The following is a 5679-nucleotide window of genomic DNA, read 5'->3' on the forward strand; positions in this document are numbered from 1 at the left end:
CCACACAAAGAAATAACCCTAGAACCAGACAGCCATCATCTTGTGAGTATGGGGCTGGCCATCGCCGTACCTCAAGGGTATTATGGTTGCATGCTGCCCTGTACTAGTTTAGCTCTCTGGGGAGTAGACATCATTGCAGGAGTCATTGACTCGAACTATCTTGAGGAGGTGAAAGTTGTGATCCATTACACCAGATCCCAACCCCTGTGATGTATATACATAGAGACCAAATAGCCCAGCTGATATGTGACCGGATAGGTGTCCCCACTATCTGGGAAGTAGATTCCCTGAGGCCCACCCAGCAACTAGGCGGTTTTGAGTCTACAGGGCGTGCTGTGTGGGTGCATGATGTGACTAAACCCAAACAGTTGGAAGGGGAAATAATTGCTGAAGAGCAGGGGATACCCACCTGGTACTAATCAAAGGGGAGAGTGTCCTAGTCTATAGTCTGTCTAGGAGGCTCTCACCCGGACAACCGTGACCTAATGAATATGCCGAGCAGAGGCACAATGTTGCTGCTCTCCATCCCAGCCCTGTACACTGACAGTAGCTGTGGCACTGAAGAAACTGCAGTAAGCGGATCAAACCTGACGTCCACAAGATAATGAGCCTACTTCAAGTACGACATGATACAAAATCCAAAGAATCAGCATGGGACAACCCCTGGCAGTGACTGTCATCATGGCTGTTGAATTTAGGACTATGGGAAAAACACAATACACTCCTGGTCTTCTGGGTGGATTGGTTTTGCATGCATGTATGTTATAATTTACTATATATTTACAATCATTTAGTTGCTTGTATACCTTAACTGCTAGTTAAGCCAATGCCTGAAAGGCATGTCCGAACTGTGCCTGCACACTGGTGGCACCAGTACTACGTCTCTGTCAGTCATGGGGTGGAGTGTAGCAAGAACACCTGTAGAAGACCTGGTGAGGAGTCAGGGGACTGGCAGAGTACGTGATTGCAGCCCCAGCATGTGCTCTCTTCACACTGACCGAAACCCATCAAGGCTGGACATGCACATTCTGTTTTATCAACAATGTCTTGCTGCTTCGCAGCCAGTAGCTACTCAAGCCTAGCACAGTCAATATAAGGAAATAGTTCTAGTAGCTAAAAGGGGCCCTTAGGATACACAAAGTGAGTCCCACCTGGGTGTCCGACCTGGGCATCCAGCAGCCTCCAATCAGTGACCCCTCCGTGTGGTTCTCAGGGCTCCCTGCACAGTTTGGAGTGCAAGTCCTTCATTAAAGCGCCTCTGTTTAACCCCTCACAAACCTTGAGTGTCTCTCTGCACTGGTATCCAACCCTCCCTTTCCTGCCTTGTGGTCACATATAGCCAGTTAATCTACTCAACTGATACAGGCATTTATCTAAAAGCAGGGCCACCCTCCAGTCCCCATTGTGTTGAGATAAATTGAGCTTTCTTTGCAGTGCTACGGTCAATCATGGTCATGCTAGGGGCCTGCTGTTTGTAACTGTACCCTTTCACTGAAGCCACTGAGACAGTGTTTTCCAGAGACCCCACGGCAGCATTTTTTTCTTCTCATGTTTTTTTCTGTTGTTCTCATGGCCTTGCACCTGCAAACATTAACATGACAAGCCTTGGCCAACCTGCAAAACAGTGCTGAGGCCTTCACAGCCCCTGAGCATTGTTTTTCCTAACACAGTTTTAAAAGAAGGCGGCAATGGAATAATAAGTATGCTGTTCCCAGCATCCCAAGTTTTCTGTGGCTGGGTCACTGGAGCAAGGAATTCTGAAATGACTGCATGTTGAGCTGTTTCGATGTGAAGTGAGTTCTCAGCACCCCAAAATCAAGACCTACAGCCTCTAACAGAACAAGTTAATCCCTCCTGAGACGATTGTGCTGGCCACCAGAATTATTCACTCCAGCTTATCTGGCATCCTGCAAGAGTACAGCTTTGAAACCTTGGCATATACAGATGCCAAAAGGGCAATCATCAGCAGAGAGTTTGAGTGCCATGGTCAGGAGAGAATATACCTATCACCAGGATGAAGGGTCACTGGGAGAAACATTATCTTCAGTCACGTATATCCCCCTGCAGATGGAGACAACTGCCAAAGACTTTTACAGGAGAGCAAAATAACCAGCACTGCAATGAGCTACAAATCCCCCATGGCTTCGCAGAAGATGTAAGTCCTGGACTTCTATCTCCATTTCCCCACACACACCCTCCAATACCTCTTTCTCTGCAGAATTCATCTGCATGAAGGCTGTGAGTGCTGTGCTGAGAGAGCTCCCTTGAGCATGTGCACTAGCTCCCCATGACAAGGAGTGGTTGAGTGCAGACAGCGATGCTGTTACTCAAAATGCTGTGCACTTGGGCTGGGGCAAAGCTTTTGGCACAGTTTCGGTCACAGCCATCAGTGCAGCAATGTATAAAAAGTAGGTGTGTGGCTCTCTCTAAGGCCATAAGCAGAGTCGTGTTTTGAAGGAGCTTGCTGGAGACTGGCTACAGACCTGTGTACGTGGAGAATCATTGCCTCAGAACTGGACAACATGGCAGAGGAAGTAATGGAGAAGAGGGACCTTGACATCAAGATCAAGCAGGTGCAGCACCTCCAAGGCCTGCACTGTTAAAGGATGCTGAACCTGGTGGACTTTTGGATCTGGGGGATTCCTCCTCCCTGGTCCACTGGATGGGAGACTGCTGCGGTTCTCTGCTCCCTGGTCCTGCCAGCAGTGAGGCTGCACATGTGCTTCCAGTAGGCACACACACACTCTGTACGGACATGGTGGGCCACCAAAAAATCAGTTCAGCCAGGGCACAGTACCTTTACAGGCACCACAGAGACACGAGCAGCGCTCATAAACATGAACCATGCAAATGGCCTGGTCCTGTTTTTGCTCACCAGCTAATGAGACTCAAAGCTTGCAGGAGACCTCACACGCACCCTTGCACGGGTGTCTCTGGCAGCTGGCTGCCTTGAGGGCTGCAAGCCTTCCACACATGTACTCACACAGAATAGAGAATGCTCACCCAGAAAGTACCTAGGAATAGGATTTAATACGATGCTAAGGCAGACCGCAGTGACCAGGCACACAGCTTGGCCAGGCAAGTGTACTTGCCAGCAGCTTGCTTACACAAAACTGGCCCCTTTTATTCCCTCTCCCTCCATTTTCCCATGCTTTTTATTCCATAATCCAGCTGATCCCTCCCTTTCGCCAGCTTTATCCCCTTTGCAATAAACAGTTCATCTCTAAGTAGTTTTTTCCTCATTGGTCCCAGTTTTACTACGTATGTACTCAAGCACATATGTAGTAGACAATTTAGTCAGTTAGCTCAACCTCAAGCCAGAGCCTAGTTGTCTGCCTGCACCAGCCTGGAGCTGAATTTTTGTGCTTAGCATCTTCTGTTATTCAGGCAGAGAAGGTGTTTTGAGCTTTTCTCAACAGTCCTGGGACATTGTCCCCAGAGTTTTCAGCTAAATTTCCTGAGATAACTTATGAAAGCCTCCTTGTGTCAGCACCCACCGGCAGTCTATGCCCCAGTCCTAAGAAGTGTGTTTCCAACATTCTATTAATATGTTTTAGATTCTGTTTATAATAACCCCCTCTAACCAAGACACACAATTCACATTTCTTCCTTTCACTACTACAATCCAACGAGAAAATAAATCTCCTGAGGCACCTGTATTTAGTCTGAGGCACCTGTATTTAGTAGCTACATACATATGTGTGAGATATTTTATATGACACATAATTAAAATTGCTATCTCGAGAAACATCATGACTGGGGGCAAAGTCAAACCTTTGCACAGCCAATGGCTTTCTTCAGGGCCAGTTTCACAGTCTTGTTTCTGAGACTGTAGATGAAGGGATTTAAGAATGGGTACAGGACAGTGTTCAGCAAAGCTACAGTTCCATTGGTCTCCAAGGAAACATCTTCTGAGGGTCGTGCATAGAGAAAAATGCAGCTTCCATATACGATGGCTAAAGTGATGAGATGGGAAGAACATGTAGCAAAAGCTTTCTTCCTCCCAGATGCTGATGGCATGTGCAGAATACAATGGAAGATGCACATGTAGGACACCAGGATTAAACATAAGGAACCCAGCACTACAGATGATATGAAAAGAGAGTCTACTTTCCAAAGCAGGCTGGTGTCAGAGCAGGACAGTTTGAACAAGGGAGAGTTGTCACAAAAAAAATGGTGGATCTTGTTTGGGCCACAGAAAGTCAGCTTTGAGAGCAGGACCAGGCAGGAACTCGAGAGTGTGAAGCCTATGACCCAAGCAGCAACAACGAGGTGGGTGCAGAGCTGCCACTTCATGACAGCAGCATAATGCAAAGGTTGGCAGATGGCAACGTAGCGGTCAAAGGACATGACAACAAGGAGAGTTAACTCTGTACCACCCAGGGAAAAATAGAAATAGGATTGGGCAAAGCAGCTGCTTAATGAGATTGTCCTCCTACCAGAGCTCAGAATCATCAACAGTTTGATAGTTGTGGAGGATGTAAACCAGATTTCCAGGAATGCCAGATTACTGATGAAAAAGTACATGGGGGTTTGCAGGCAGTGATCCACACACACGAGGAAAATGATTGTTGTGTTCCCTATCACAGTTGTCCGGTATATGAGTAGAAGGAGCAGGGACAGAAACAGCTGTAGTCTTTGATCAAGCCCTGAGAAACCCTCTAGGATGAACTCAGCAACTACAGTTTCATTTCCTGGTCCCATGCCCAATATCAGTACATCCTGCTGAGAGAGGAGCATGAAGAAACAAGTGGGAGAATTTCACAGTCTGCACAGGGAGGTGTATCCTTCCTTCTTTGCTCCCTTGCTTGCTTCCTATGCAACACAGACAGAAGATTCCTCTCAACCATTCATTGCACCCTGATTTCTCCATTTCACATTTACAGTCCTCAGAGATTTTGCTGTCTTCTTTGTACCTTTTCCAAACTCTCACAAAGGATTCTTTCCCAAGAGCACAATATTTTAAAGAGATTGTGAACTATTTCATGCCATGCCTTGGAAATTCCCAGTTCACTCTGACTTATTGCAAACATCCATCACATCTGTGTTTCAAAAGCCAAACTAATGTCCCAGCAAAAATGCTTACTGTTATCTGCACATGCCAGACCATCCCTTTATATATGCATTTTGAAAGGTATTCCTTCTACTTTTCAGTACTTGCCTTTTTTGATTCAGAACATCTGGGCGGCTGTTGATTTCCAAACAAGCCAATATCGAGTATCTCTTTTGTAATCCCCTGCTTTCTTCCACATCTTCTTTCTCCGGAAAAGGGGAGGAAATAGGGAACAAGCATAGCTTGCCTTCTTTAATACTCTAAATAGTGAAATTCATGACAGTTCCCTTCAGTCACTGGAAGTGGCTTTCCCTTTAGGGGAGGGGGGAATCATCTCATGCGAAAAACCTAAAGGCTGTCCTTTTGGTTATTTGAAACAGGAAGCATCTGGAACAAAGAAAACATGAAGCAGGGTTATATTTTAGGTGTCTAAAAGTTGGGCGCTTCAGTTTGAGCAAGTTAGCAGACTCCCATATTGTCAGGGCAGAGAGAGAAGAGTGTCTGGAAGAGACTGGTGACACTTCTTTCACGTGCTGGTTATAGTCTGGGAGAACCCAACCTCTAGAGCTCTCTCTTCATCTCCATTGACTATATAGGGAGCCAAGGGAAAATGAGTACGGACTCCA

Source organism: Dromaius novaehollandiae, unplaced genomic scaffold, assembly GCF_036370855.1.
Source record: "Dromaius novaehollandiae isolate bDroNov1 unplaced genomic scaffold, bDroNov1.hap1 HAP1_SCAFFOLD_37, whole genome shotgun sequence".
Classification (NCBI taxonomy): domain Eukaryota; kingdom Metazoa; phylum Chordata; class Aves; order Casuariiformes; family Dromaiidae; genus Dromaius; species Dromaius novaehollandiae.